This window comes from Bufo bufo, chromosome 6, assembly GCF_905171765.1.
Source record: "Bufo bufo chromosome 6, aBufBuf1.1, whole genome shotgun sequence".
NCBI lineage: Eukaryota > Metazoa > Chordata > Amphibia > Anura > Bufonidae > Bufo > Bufo bufo.
The window spans coordinates 299,281,202-299,297,180 of NC_053394.1; the positions used below are offsets into that span (position 1 = coordinate 299,281,202).

At 44.5% G+C, this 15,979-nt stretch overlaps 1 long non-coding RNA gene across 1 annotated transcript; it reads left to right on the forward strand.

Annotated features, from left to right (window-relative positions):
• Window positions 1-13,215: 13,215 nt before the first annotated feature.
• LOC121003033 lies at window positions 13,216-15,557 on the forward strand. The gene is made up of 3 exons (XR_005779406.1): window positions 13,216-13,267; window positions 14,184-14,637; window positions 15,009-15,557. It is a non-coding gene; the product is annotated as an uncharacterized LOC121003033 (long non-coding RNA).
• Window positions 15,558-15,979: the final 422 nt, after the last annotated feature.

Sequence of the window (15,979 nt, forward strand, 5' to 3'; positions counted from 1 at the left end):
TGCTGAAAACTGTTTTAAAAAGGAATAGTGGAGAGGGAGAGTGCAGGGAGATTGTAGGGATAGTTTTTTGAGACTGTAAGGCGACAGCAGAGAGACTGCAGGTTGAGTGTAATGACCGTGTGCATCACTTTGTAGTGCACCCACATTCAGAGTTAATCCCTTATTTTAGTGATACAGTTAGTGTCCCTGAGTATAAAAGGCAGTTGTAATCGCCATGTGCATCACATTCTAGTGTACCTACATTCAGAGTTAATCATTTATTTTAGTGGTACAATAATGTTGCGTCCTTATTACAGGACAATGAAATTGTTTGCCCTGTATATGTGTGCAGTGGAACGAAATTGATTGTAGCAGATGCCTTCTGTTAGCTGTTGAATTACATAGCGTCAGTATTAGGCCATCGTTACATATTTTGTCTTGTACATGTGTGTGCAGTGGAGCAAAGTTTATCACAGCGAATGTCTTCTGTAAGATGTTGGTTACATAGCATCAGTATAAGGCCACGGTTAAATACTTCGTACTGTACATGTGTGCAGTGGAGAAAAATTCATCACAACGAATGCCTTCTGTTAGCTGTTGCGTTACATAGCGTTAGTAGTAGGCCACGGTTAAATACTTCACCCTGTACATGTGTGCAGTGGAATTAAATTTATCATAGCGAATGCCTTCCATTAGCGACACAGTTGCCTGAGTCCTCCAAAGGAACGTGCAGTGGCAAAAATATGCTGTAGCACAGGTAGCAGCAGAAGAAGGGGTAGTGGTAGCAGCAGTCGCAGTAACAGGCCAGAGGTGCCACTGTTATCTAGTGTCGTGTTTTGACCAACAATCCAGCTGTACTAGAATGGGTGACTCGTTCTTCACAATCATCTCAAGTGGGTTCCTCTGACACGTCTCTTAGTTTACATGGCCCTGGAACTGCGCTATGCACTCAACCTGTCCTGAAACTGCTTCTTGCTTTTGATGCTCTGTCTGTTAACCAAGTAATGTTTGTCACCGGCTCTGCTCTGCTTTTCAGCAACAATGACCTTTGTGGGGACAGTCAGCAGGTACAGGCCAGCACAGACTTGGAGGAGAGGTCCACTGCAGACTCCTTTAGGCATGCAACTACCGATGATTGGAGCACATGTGGGAGCATATGCTGCGAGAGGTCAGGGTCGTCTGAAAGAGACAGATGAGGGTGACACAAGTAACTCGCAAACATATGTAGATGATAATGTAGCTGATCACATGTGGGAGCCGGGTGAACGGGGGGCATTGTCATCATCAGGGGGCGAGGGTGGCAGCGTGCCCGTGAGACAGCAGGGTGGAAGCAGTCGGAGATCTGGAGCCAAACTCGTCTGCTACTTGGGAGACAACCTGTGAGGACCACACTAGAAGTGCACGGGTTCATAAAAGCAGTGGCAAGCAGGCATCACGCAGTGTTGGAGGGAAAATGCTATACTCAGTAGTGTGGGAATATTTCACACAGTCACTGGGAGACGTTAGTATGGCGGTATGCAGGATGTGTAGGCAAAAGGTATGGACCAGATAGGGTGCTGATGTTGACACAAAATTTTTGACCGTTTTCCTCTCCTATTTTATCGGTTCGTTGGATCCAACTTCCGCTCACCGGCTGTGCCACGAGGTACTCTTCATATGTAGTTTCAGGATGCACTACTTTAAAACAAATCTAAATTTTCTTTGCATCACCAAGTAAAAACTGGAACTTCACTTCAAGGTAGTTTTCTACACATAAACATAGCTTGAAGCTACTGAAGCCTAAATCAAAATCTACAAGGTTGTTCTGTCTTCATACACGTTCACACAGTGTGCAGTCTGACATTCAGTATAAACCATTCCTGTCTTCCAAATAAGAGGACTGTTTTCTGAAGTCCAACTTGTTTATTGGTGAACAGGATTGTGAGTTGATAAAACTACAAGAATACAAATGACATGTATAAGTATAAGGCATATAAGATAGCATGTACAGCAGAAAGAATAGAACAACATGTACAACATTAACTCTGAGCACATGTCCAAAATGGCTGTCGATACATTGGATTGCATAGCTAACATCTAACAGCTACAACATCTTCCCTGAGTAACACTACAGCTAGCTAATCATCACTGCATAACAGAATATCCCTGAGACAAGGTAGATCTCACTCACCAGATATACTTGCACAAAGATGGTGGAGTCTAAAGGGAATCTGTCACCTAGTTTGACCATATAAAACTGTTAACATAGCAATGTTCAATAAAGTACCTTCATTCCAGCATGGGTCTTCTTTCTTTTATTCAAGTTGTCATTTTGATAAAAAAGCGATTTTTCAGATATGCTAATTAACCTTCAAGTTGCCCAGAGGGGCGTTATTCCTCTCCTCTAGTGCCCAGTAACGCCCTCCCTGCAGTGCCCAGCCGCCTTTATTTCAAGCCCAGCATGCCTCCTCATAAATAAATTTACTCCCACAGCCGAGCCGAGCGGCGCCCCCTCCGCTACATCATATAATTTATTCACCACACGATCCTTGCATCCTCCTTCCATGCCCATGAAATCTCGCGCAGCCGCAGTATCGCCGACTGCCTGCGCCTGTCCTATCGTACGGCTCCTGAGGGCAACAGCCTCAATAGTGTCACTGGGCATGCGCCAAGCCCAGTGACGTAATCAGAGCGCTGTTGCCTCTGCTGCTGCGCAAGATTTCATGGGCATGGAAGGAGGACGCAAGGATCGTGTGGTGAATAAATTATATGACGTAGTGGAGGGGGCAGCGCCGTTCGGCTCGGCTGTGGGAGTAAATTTATTTATGAGGAGGCATGCTGGGCTTGAAATAAAGGCGGGCTGAGCACTGCAGGGGGGCATTACTGGGCACTAGAGGAGAGAAATAACGTCCCTCTGGGCACCTTGAAGGTTAATTAGCATATCTGAAAAATCGCTTTTTTATCAAAATGACAACTTGAATAAAAGAAAGAAGACCCATGCTGGAATGAAGTTACTTTATTGAACATTGCTATGTTAACAGTTTAATATGCTCAAACTAGGTGACAGATTCCCTTTAAGAAGGAGAGCTGCATGGAACAGCTCTGCTGATGTCCTGTAGACTGTATGTAGACTGAAGACTGGGCTTCTCCTGCCCAGAATGCATTGCACTCACCACACTACGATAAACTTTAATAACAAGAAAACAAAACGCAGTACATTTTTTCCACCTCTAGATGGTGCTGTTACCTAACTAATAACTACAGGAATACAGAAATTGCAGCAGAATGAATTAGAACTGATATAGACATGAGTCATGACCTGAAATGAATCTCCCTCTGCTGGAGGCAGAACAAAGGTCATTGATACTGCATCTTAGGCCTTATTCACATACAGAATGCATAGTACAATAGGGCTGGAGGGGTTAAAAAAATAATAATAATTTTTTAACTCACCTTAATCCACTTGTTCGCGCAGCCGGCATCTCTTCTGTCTTCATCTGTGAGCAATAGGACCTTTGATGACATCACTGCATTCATCACATGGTCCATCACATGATCCATCACCATGGTGATGGATCATGTGATGAGCGTAGTGACGTCATCAAGGGTCCTATTGCTCACAGCACAAATGAAGACAGAAGAGATGCCGGCTGCGCGAACAAGTGGATTAAGGTAAGTTAAATTTTTTATTATTTTTTTTTAACCCCTCCAGCCCTATTGTACTATGCATTCTGTATTCAGAATGCTATTATTTTCCCTTATAACCATGTTATAAGGGAAAATAATAATGATCGGGTCCCCATCCCGATCGTCACCTAGCAACCATGCATGAAAATCGCACCGCACTTGCTTGCGTGCACAGCCCCATAGAAATGAATGGGTCAGGATTTAGTGCGGGTGCAATGCGTTCACCTCACGCATTGCACCCGCGCGGAATACTCGTCCTTCTGAAAGGGGCCTTTGGCTTCTTTCACAATGACGGCCTAGTTCCAGCAGGCTGTTTGGGCAGAGAACAGCCTACCGGAGATCTATGGATCCATGATTGCCAGATGTTACTGCAATGCCCTCTGGCCCAATTGACTACAGTGGGGGTCCGTTGCAGATCCTGCCGCTACCCGGCAAATATTCCAGGATTCAGATGAACAAAAACCATTGCAAGCATGTGCACTGCTAGGTCAAAAAGGGAATTTCTAGGGTGTCTCTTAGCAACGGTCTGCGAAGCACGTACTGAACATGGATGGCAAGGGTGCATTCACACCATATTTCTGGTCCACAGCCCATCTGCATTTTTTGCAGATCGCATGTGGCCCATAAAATTTCTATGGGGCCGCAAAAAAAAGAAGATAGCACACAGATGTCATCCATGTACGGTCCGCATCCATGCAAGTCATCCTCAAATTATAGAACATGTCCTATTCTTGTCCATTCTTGACAAAAATATGCATTTTTTAAATGGGGCCCGCGAAAAATGTGGGATGTACACAAACTGCATCCATATTTTGTGGATTTGCGGACCACAAAACTGATACAGTCATGTGAATGCACCCAAATATACTTTATTCGGCATGTTTGGTCCTGAAAAAAATGGTCTGAATATACCCATTGAATTCAATGGATTTGTGTGCTGTCCGATTCACTGTTGCTCCTAGAGGCTGATTTTCATATAATAAAACATAATTTTTCTCAGCAATGTGGGCAATTACTGTATGAACATGGGACCAACACAGATGCCTTCAGCTGCCAAACACACAGTTACAAATCTGCTGACAGATGCCCTTTATGGCAGATGACCACCTCAGGCGCCAGGGTCTAGGTGCAACTACACCCCCATAGTTACACTCATGTTTTCTATATGTACCGATGTCCTTTTCTGGTCCAAGCAAATGCATTATGTGATTCATTTTAGTCTGTAGAACAAAACCACACACTTCAGTGCACCCACTTGGCAGCTTGTCCACTCCGAACCTGATCAGTGATCACATTAGTCTGGCACAAATAACGAATAGGAATAAAGTTTCTGAAGTTAGGCCTCTATATCTATCATTTCTTGGCTACAGACCGGGTCAATTTTTTAAATATTGTTTTATGCCAGTCATGCAGCTGACACTGTCAGTGGCGTCTCTAGCTTTCAAATTTTGGGGGGGGCACACTGGGGCCAGGACAAAAGTAGGGGGGCAGCTATAACAACGATACATTTACACAAGTACGCTTAGGCTACTTTCACACTAGCGTTCGGGTGTCCGCTCGTGCACTCCGTTTGAAGGGGCTCACGAGCGGCCCCGAACGCATCCGTCTGGCCCCAATGCATTCTCAGTGGAGGCGGATCCACTGAGAATGCATCCGCCTGCCAGCGCTCAGCCTCCGCTCCGCTCAGTGAGCGGACACCTGAACGCTGCTTGCAGCGTTCGGGTGTCCGCCTGGCCGTGCGGAGGTGAGCGGATCCGTCCAGACTTACAATGTAAGTCAATGGGGACGGATCCGCTTGAAGATGACACTATATGGCTCAATCTTCAAGCGGATCCGTTCCCCATTGACTTACAATGTAAAGTCTGAACGGATCCGCTCAGGCTACTTTCATACTTAGAAAATTTTCTAAGTTTTAATGCAGACGGATCCGTTCTGAACGGATGCAAACGTCTGCATTATCGAAGCGGATCCGTCTGATGAAACATCAGACGGATCCGCTCCGAACGCTAGTGTGAAAGTAGCCTAAGAAATGCTGCGATATTTTACCCAATACCTAAAACCGCAACAGGGAAGAAAAGTCCTGTTGTCTGTGATTTAAAAAAATAATAAATCACTCAGATTTCAACATGTCCTAGCTGCCTGTGGATGACACTTTTATAGGGAGGGGGATCTGTGGATGATACGTACCGTATATAGCATCTTATGCTATATGTGTCATCCACAGATCCACCCCATGACAGTGTCATCCCCATTTCCCCCTCCATAACAGTGTCATCCACAGATCTCCCTCCCCGCCTCTCACAGGAGTGTACATTTGACATTTCTAAACTGGGGCGGATCCAGAGCCTGGTCTCGAGAGGGGCACTTCCAGATAATTTTCTGTCCGCCACCACAGAACAAGGGTGCTTATAGAACAGACTACACAGTGTAGAGGTATACTGTACATTGTGCGGCACAGTGTAGAGGTATACTGTATATTGTGCGGCACAGTGTAGAGGTATACTGTATATTGTGCGGCACAGTGTAGAGGTATACTAGATATTGTGTGGCACAGTGTAGAGGTATACTGTACATTGTGGGGCACAGTGTAGAGGTATACTGTACATTGTGTGGCACAGTGTAGGCTATATGTGTATAACATAAACCTATTTCACACGAAAACTTACAATTACTTGGCTTGGCCCTTGGGGATCTCGGACGCCACTTCAACACTTTGGCTTGGGGCTCTGCGGAGCTGATGTTGTGCTTTATGCTAATGAGAAAGATTTCATAATAAGGATTTGGAGAAGGGGCAGTGGGTTCACAGAGCAGGGAGAGGCTGGTGCTGCTACTAGGGGGTCATACCATGGGGGAGTAATAAAGCCCACAATAATGCCCCCCCAGTAGAAATAATTCTCCTTATAATGTGACAATGCAAAAAATACCCCCTTGTAATGCCCCCAGTTGAGCTAATGCCTCCATAGTGCCCCCATAATGTGCCAGTATAAAATACCCCTATATAGTGCCCCCAGTAAATGCCCTCAGTGTCCCCCATAATTTGCAAGTATAAAATACCCCTTCTTAGTGCCCCCGTAGATGACTCAATAGTACTCCTCTACCCCTTCCCCATAGTACCCACCATGTGTCCCAGTATAAAATGCTACTGTACAGAGCCCCCCATATAAAATACCCCTTCTTTGTGGCCTCAGTAGATGCCCCTATAGTGCCCACCAATAACGTGCCAGTAATAAGTGCCCTCAATAACGTGCCAGTAATAAGTGCCCCCAATAATGTGCCAGTAATAAGTGCCCCCCATCAAGTGCCAGTAATAAGTGCCCCCATCACGTGCCAGTAACAAGAGCCCCCCATCACTTGCCAGTAACAAGAGCCCCCCATCACGTGCCAGTAACAAGAGCACCCCATCACGTGCCAGTAACAAGAGCCCAGCCCCACATCACGTGCCAGTAATAAGAGCCCCCCAATGTTCCAGTAACAAGAGCCCCCCAATGTTCCAGTAACAAGAGCCCCCCATCATGTGCCAGTAATAAGCCCCCCAATGTGCCAGTAATAAGCCCCCCCAATGTGCCAGTAATAAGCCCCCCTAATGTGCCAGTAATAAGCCCCCAATGTGCCAGTAATAAGTCCCCCAATGTGCCAGTAATGAGCCCCCAATGTGCCAGTAATGAGCCCCCCAATGTGCCAGTAATAAGCCCCCCCAATGTGCCAGTAATAAGCCCCCCAAATGTGCCAGTAATAAGCCCCCCCCATGTGCCAGTAATAAGCCCCCCAATGTGCCAGTAATAAGCCCCCCCCAATGTGCCAGTAACAAGAGCCCCCCTTATTGTGCCTGTAAAAATATTGTAAAAAAACCCCAAAAAACACTTATACTTACCTCCATGTCAGCGATGCGATGCAGGGCTCTTCCGGCCTGTGTCCCGCGCTGTATGGCTCAGGCGGCGCGATGACATGATAGTGCCTCCTGCGCAGGCCTCTGATAGGCTGCCGGCCTAGTGCTTGCAGCCTATCAGAGGAAGGGGAAGGGACACGCCTTTTCCCTCCCCTGCACCGCCGCAGCACAGGAAGATGACTATGGAGATGAGCGCAATGGAAGTGCTCATCTCCCTGTGCCTGACTGCGGCAGTGCGGCGGCGGCTCACTTGGGAGGGGGGGTCATTTTAGTTGGGGTGGGCACAGCGTGATGTAGGGGGGGCCGTGGCCCCCTCTGGCCCCCCCCCCCCTGGCGACGCCACTGGACACTGTTAAGAAGAGATTCATATATAAGAAATAAGATGTAGAATAAACTTGAATCCTTTAGAACACGTAAATTGGTGCCAACTGTGCCCACTGATTTATGAGTCTTAATCCTGTTTAGACGTATGACCACTTCCTCTGGACTTAGAAAATGAGATGTAACAGTAGCAGAATTCACCAGCTAATATCATTCGCTTTCTGTAGATGTAAAAATTAGAAAAATGGATTTGGGTTAATCCTATTTTGGGGTGCACCATGGTTTCAGGGACAGAGTAGCATAGCTGATAAATGACATTTGCATGAAACACTAACACCATGGCATTAAAGGCTATGTGCAGCTTTACTGAGCTTTACATGGCAGAATGTAGGACATTTGGGGTTTGTGTGCTGGGTCTAGAGGAAGACTACACCACTGCTGTGTTATGAGAGGGGTCGGACACAACTACCTGAAGCTTTTTTTTAAATGATAAAATGGTTTACCCGCAGCCCTTACTAGATGGAGCTCACCATACAGAATTATGCAGAGCCTATTGAGTTGACTGCTCACCTATATGCCATGAGCTCCACCTAGTGGTAGCTTTAGGCAGCAAGTATCCTATCACTTTACTTCCATCATCTTACGTAGTAAAGCAGGGGCCCCCTATAAAGATATATCATGAAATTAATCAGCCCAAAGTTTTAGACTTCTTTTTGGGTTATATACCATTCTGAACCTTACTATAGGGTCCTATGATTTCTGTGTGTGTAGGGTGGGAGGGGCCGGGTTATATTTTGCAACTTTGCTTTGTTTACCTGTAAGGATCTTGAGTTACTATATGACCTCTTATCTAGTCACATCATAAGCCACAGCAAAAAGTCTGATGCCGGCCATTTTGACTCACTCGCACTCTTCTGATAAAACACAGCTGAAATTCTACAAGACGTGGCATAATGGTACTTTTTTTTTCACCTTGTGTGGAGACTACATCTTTGGAGACACTGAACCAGCAGGAAGATTTGAGGTCACGCTGCATGAAAGTTAGTGGTAAACAATAAAATTTTGAAATGCAGCTTTGGGGGTGACTAGAGAATAGGGCACGATAAAAGTCAACATAAGTACCATATAAGTATACTGCTACACTAAGATATAGTCAAGATTGCTAACTGAAGATAGACACCCAAATTATTTAGCTACTGCACCTAGGCGAATCTACTGTGCATTGTGGTCAGAAAACGGTATGACTTGTCTTTTTCTAACCATTTATTTCTGTGAGTTTTACATATAACATTATTATGTGGGAGAGGTCCAGTAATGACATACATGGCTTAAAGGAAACATCTACTTGGCACAAAATTGGCACAACTTCATGAGACCCTAATATAGAAAGTCTCTACATGCCTGACTTCTTTCTGCATAGATTAATACTGGCACGTGAAGGAATGAAGACCATTCTCAACAACCTTAACACAGATTTTTATCACCAAGTCTCACGGTTTATTCAACACAGAAAAGCCAAGAAGTTATTTTTATCTTCATCACATTGTTTCCATAGGCAGAGGAAGAACAGTGACCCCTTATAGCTTGGCCCCTTATTACTTCATTACTTCTAGATACAGTGCATTTGGAAAGTCTTCACACTTTTTTCACATTTTAAGTTGTGGTCTTGTGCTAAAATAAAGGAACCATTCAAGTTGTCCCACATGAAATCTGCACTCAATACCCCTTAATGTGAAAGTGAAAACATTTAAATGTTTGCAAATTTATTAAAAAGGAAAAATTCTGACCCTTTACTATGACACTTGATATTTAGCTATTTAGCTCTGGGTCCTCTCATTTCTCTTCATCTTTGACTGGAGTCCACTGGTGGTAAATTCAGTTGATTGGACATGATTTAGAAAGCCCTGTCTATATAAAGCTTCTTTGACACTTCCATTTGCAGTTTCGGCAAGCGGTTTCTGATATTACCAGAATGCCTGCCGGCTCCATTGACTATAATGGAGTCTGGCGGAGATCCAGCCGCTACCCGGCAAATATGTCAGGATTGGGACACTCAAAAAACTTTGCGTGCAGTTGAGTTTAGATATTCAATCTGGATGAATATAAGCTTCAGAAGTTCTTCAGTATGTATGGATTTAGTATGTGTAACTAATTTTATCATATGTTTCTTCTATAATATAATGTTTATATACTCCTTTCCCGGTTTTTGTCAATCACGGAAGCTGAGAGTGGGAGGGGAAAATGTTGCCTCTTCGAGTCTTTTTCCTGTCCATGGCAGAGGTGAGGTCAATCTCAGTGGTGTTGTCTTGGAGAGTTCCAGGAAACCGAATTACCAGTGAGCTCTATTACGCTTGTCTTGTGTCTAAGCAGTTCAGCCTTGTCACTAAAATATCAGTGTAATTAAATATGCCCAAAAAACTGTCATCATTGATGTGAATGGTGACTTTCATTACAACAATAGGGCATATAATTAGAGCACAATTGTCATACTAATAGACACAGTGGAGTCAGATTATTATGACCACCAGCTAATATCTAGAGCAGCTAGACGGGCTGGGGGTGACTCAGTAAGGTCCTGGTAGGTTGTCACAGGTATCTGGAGCCATGCAGACTGCAGTGCATCCCACAGCTGCTGGAGGGTGCGTGGGATCCATAGAGTGAACACAACGATCAAGGTGGTCCCACAGATGCTCAGTTGAGTTAAAGTCTGGGGAATTAGAAGGCCAAATATTGGAGATTTCTAGCTGTGCGACAGGTTGTGTTGTCTTTCTGGAAAATCCCATCCGCCCCAGGGAAGATAATCAGCATGTATGGGTGTACAGAATCTGCAAGGATGGATTTATATCCAAATCACTTGAGAGTGCCTTACTCATGGATGAGTGGGCCCAGAGAATGCCATAAAAACATTCCCCAGTCCATAATGCTGCAACCACCAGCTTGTTCCCTCCAGCAGTAGTTGAAGGGTGTTAGTTCTCTGATGTTCCTCACCTGACCTGCCAATGTCCATCAGTTCGATGAATCAGAAAACATGACGCATTCGAGAAAGCAAACATTTGCCAATCAGTGGAGATCCAATTCCAATACTTCCATGAAAATTGAAGCCTTTTCTGCCGATGCGACTTTGTTAGAAGAGGTGAAATGACTATCCGTCGTTTCATAGCCCCATACACAGTAGGGTTTACTGAACTGTTGTTTCAGACACACATCTAGTCGCCCCTGGTTAATTTTAGCTATGAGCTGGTCCACTGTAGCATGTTGGTCCGTCCTTGTGAACCTTTGTAGCCGATTTTCACCTATTTCATCGATGGCAAGTGATACTCCATAGTTTTCATGTTGCTTTTTCGCATTGGTGCCATTTGTCCACTCATGATATGCTTTAAAGGGCATCTCTCATCAGATTTGTACCTATGACACTGGCTGACCTGTTACATGTGCGCTTGGTAGCTGAAGGCGTCTGTGTTGGTCCCATGTTCATATGTGTCCGCAATGCTGAAAAAAATGATGTTTTAATATATGCAAATGAGCCTCTAGGAGCAACGAAGACGTTGTCATTACACCTAGAGGCTCTGCATTCTCTGCAACTGCTGCACCCTCTACATTTTGATTGACAGGGCCAGGCAGTGAAAACATCATAATCGCTTGACCTTGTCAATCAAAGAGATGAGTGCGAGGCATTACAGAGAGAGCGGAGCCTTTAGGTGTAATGGCAACTCCCCCGTTGCTCCTAGAGGCTCATTTGCATATAGAAAAACATCACTTTTCTCAGCAATGTGGACACATATGAACATGGGACCAACACAGATAACTTCAGCTGCCAAGCGCACATGTAACAGGTCAGCCAGTTTCATAGGTACAAATCTGCTGATAGACGCCCTTTAAGCACAGCAGTCCACAATTGCAGAAATACTGCCACCCTTAGCCTGAAAGCCAATAATCATCCAATTTTACAACTGAAAAATCGCCCCTTTTACCCATGACAGCAATTAGGGCTATGAGTGCAGTCAGCCTATCACACACCTTATATACCCACAAGGCCAGCTCACCACACGTGGTGCACTAATAATAGTATTAGTGGTGAGCGAATCAAACTTCAAATCAAAGATGCGAAGTTGATTCGTTCTAACACTTTTAATGCTGTATGAAAATTTTGCCTCCGTTGAAATCGGGTTTGGTAGCGAGGTACCGAATTCATTCACCGAAGTCTCATGCGACTTCGGGTGAACTGAAATTTGCTTTCATGGAGACAATACATTTATATGCTGTACGGAGACAGGTCTCCTCTGTACATCATTAAAACAAAGTGTTTGAACAAATCGACTTTGGATCTATGATCTAAAGCTCGACTTGCTCAGTGCTAAATAGTATCATATGCTGGAGAACTTCAGAACAGTTGACATAACATGAGGCAGAGCTCTTCTGACACCAAGTGGTAGATTTTGTGCATTGCATTCATCAAAATGTATAGCAATACCAAAGCAAGGATAACATCACATTTCAATTAGTGACCTCAGTATTTTTATGTTAGAATAAAAGATGCAATTAACAATAAACCTGCAAAAAATCGTTTGTCATTCGTTCGCTGCATGTTTACACTCACCAAAGGTTGGGAATGATTGTGATTATCACCCTGTTTAAAAGCCCTGAACACAATAATCATACACCACACCGTGATGTTCCTTGAAAGGTAAATGATTATAGTGCGTTTACCCTCTAAAAACATGGCCTACAAGGGTCAATGCCAACCAGGCTCGGACAGGCCCACGGGGGTAACAGGTGGGCCGATGAGCAAGGTGGGCCCCTTGTCTTCTACCCCCCGCACAAGTGGCACATAAGACAGTAGACTTAATGCACTACATATAGATAGGCAGTGTGCAGCCTAAGTTCATATGAAAAACTGGGGAGAATATTTAAGAAACTGCCCAGTTTATTATTATAGACACGTTCCTAAAGCTGAGATGACTTATAGGAACAAGGGCAGGACAGCCCTTATTCTCCTTTCCCAGAGACCTGCCTTCTCATTGTTGCTTCACGGCCCCAAAATCAATCATCTTTTAGCGTCTTACTGCATTATCACTGTTGGGGGCACTGTAGGGGGCAGTATTACTAATAAGGGCATTCTAGAAGGGAATTACTATTGGTGGGACTATAAGGAGCACTATTACTATGGGGGCACTAATGTTTCTTCAGGAAAGTATTTAGAGGTATTGGGGAGCACAGTGAGCAACAGGATAACACTGTGGGGTCTCCAGGTTGGGGGATGATGATAGAAATGTGAGGAAGCTAAGATGTCTGTGTGTCACAGTCTGCAGAGACAGGGAGCGACTGAAAGAAGTTGTACGGACCAAATAGAGAAGATGATGACAGAGAAGATCTACATCGGAGGAGGCGTCACCTGGGAGGCCCTGGATGTGAGAGGTATGTGCTGCTGTATGGTGAGTATAGAAAAATGTGTTGTGTGTGTGTGTGGGGGGGGGGGGGGGTCGATTTAGAGAACTGGACCATATTCATTGAGGCTTGGGCCCCGGATCTTTTGAGACTCTAGCAACACCCCTGGTGGGCAGGTAATATTTGGAAGTATCTATATGGTAGGCCCCAAAATAAATTTTACTGGTGGGTCCTAGACAGCATCTCTGATGGTCTACAGGTAGTTAAAGGGGTTTATGCCAGCATTAGTTAAAGGCGTTGTCCGGGTTCAGAGCTGAACCCGGACATATCCCCATCCTCACCCCTCCGGCCCCCCTGATATGAGCATCGGAACATTTCATTCTCCGATGCTATCCTTTGCCCTGCGCTGAATCGTGCAGGGCAAAGGCATTTTTGGGACATCCCATGACGTACTGAGCTGTCCATGGGGACTGCTAGGCGGATGTTTCCGCTTAGCAGTGAGCCCGCTGACGTCACTGTCACTAATGGGCGGGCTTTAGCGCTGCCCTAGGCTGTAAAACGGCTAGGGCAGCGCTAAAGCCCGCCACCGGGAACACTGCTGGGCGGAATCCTCCACCTAGCAGTGTGCCAATGTGAACAAAAAAGCCCTTGCTCCGATGCTCATATCAGGGAGGCTGGAGGGGTGAAAATATGGGTATGTCCAGGTTCAGCTCTAATACCTGTCCATGAGTCTAGTGCAGCCAGGCCCTTCAATGGAGGTCTCCAGCAGACTAACAAGTGACAATAACTTTGTATGGCTTTTACAGTACCCAGAAGAGCAGGAACTACTATTATTTTATTCATTTATATAGTGCCAGCATATTCCCAGTACTATACAGAGATTGTCATTCCTAACTGGGGCACACAATTTAATTTCCATATACCGTAATAACATGTTTTTTTGCAGGGAACATTACAGTATATTTGCCCTTGGTCAGAATCGAAGCCAGGACACCCCCTCACGCTGTATAGGAAGGCTTGCTTGGGCATTGGTCATGACCGCCACTCACTAACAGGTTGTATGTTGCTGTTCCTTCAGATTTCAAACCTTTCCACCTTAACATATGGGAGCATGACCTTGGGCTTTCATTCTCCCCATCCCAATTTGAGCTTGCCTACAAGTCCTCTATTGCCAGAAAATATCAAGCAACATGTTATAAGTTATTGCCCCGATGGTTTCACATTCCTTCTAAATCGTGCAACATATTCTCATTGACTTCTCCACTATGCTGGTGACGCGGTGCATACTTCATTTTTTGGGGATTGTCTGAGAGGTAGGAAACATCATACGGTCTCCGAAATTTCTCATACTCCTGCATTTTACCTTTTCTGTCTTTCAGACATCTCCTTCAAAGCATACCGTAAGTGTCAAAAACATTGGGGCAGATTTATCATACGTCTCTCTTCAAAAAGTCACAAAATAGGGTTTTTGCAACTTTTTGCAGTTTTACACCACTCACTCCAGTTTTTAAATATGGGTGGGAAGTGGGCACAGTTAGCTACATTAATGAGTTTCACTCCAGATTTATCATTGAGACTTTTTAAAAAGTCACAAAAAAAGTCGCAATCTCACTTCAGTAGCAGGGTGGAGTAGGAAAACTGGAGTCGTTTTTGTAGGCAAAAGTGTTAGGTTTAAGGATAAGACAAATTTATTAAACAAAACACATCATAAATGTGGCATAAAGTACGCAAGCAAAACTGACTTCAAATGCTGACCGATCCTGCATCCCAGCCCTGTAGAAATCTACCGACAACTTTCCTTGTGGGTTCAAAAGGTTGAAGATATTCAGAAAATGGAGGAGCTTTCTGCATCCCTCCAAAATACCCATGGGTCGCTTGGCTCAGCCTGGACTTTTTGGATCCTCTTTCAGAGCTCCTGAGATTGCCGGGACCTTTTGGATTGTAGATGAGTATCTGGTTGTAGATTGCACGTTCTCCTGTCCACGATGGGACACTGGGTTGGATCCCAGGGCAACTGTTCTGGTATTTAAAAAAAAAAACCACTGACGCAATTTTGTCGCAAGTGACATTTCTACGCCATACTTGCCACTTTACAAAAAGAGGGCGTGACAAGAGGGTCTAGCATATTTATCTTTATTTATGCCAGTATACTGGCTTAAGTAACTACAGAAATTTATAGCAGCTCGGTAGCTACTTTAGATTTCTCTTTATGTGCAAGGATTGCTGGAGGATGTGCCTAATATATGACAAGGCCTGTGCCTCGTCATAAAGTAGGCACGTCCACCGGCAGCACAGCGGATGTTGTAAAATGTCAGTCTGTGATAAATGTCCTCTTTGGTCTTTGTTGATGGTTTTCTTGTTGGGATCTGCTATGTCTACCCTAGCACTGGTTTATCTCTGATGACTGTATCAGTAGTCTTCTGGACACTGTGTTTTGTCCTGTAGGTTTTGCTTCTTTGTGTGCTGATATATTGTTTGTTTTTTTGATTTTTTTTTTAAAGATGTGCCATCACATCAATCAGTAATAAAGGAGCTCCTTTAAAGTTTTCCTAAAATTTCTTCAAGGACAAGAATGGTTTCACGTATATTCAAGCACATGGTTTACTAATATTTGGCAATACTTATGTTTTGCATGGAGCTCCCTTTTAGTTTTTTGCTTTTGGGACATGCAAAACTGACATGTGATTGGTTGCTCTGTGTTACAACAGTTCTTGCTCTTTAGACAATATCATGACACAAGCG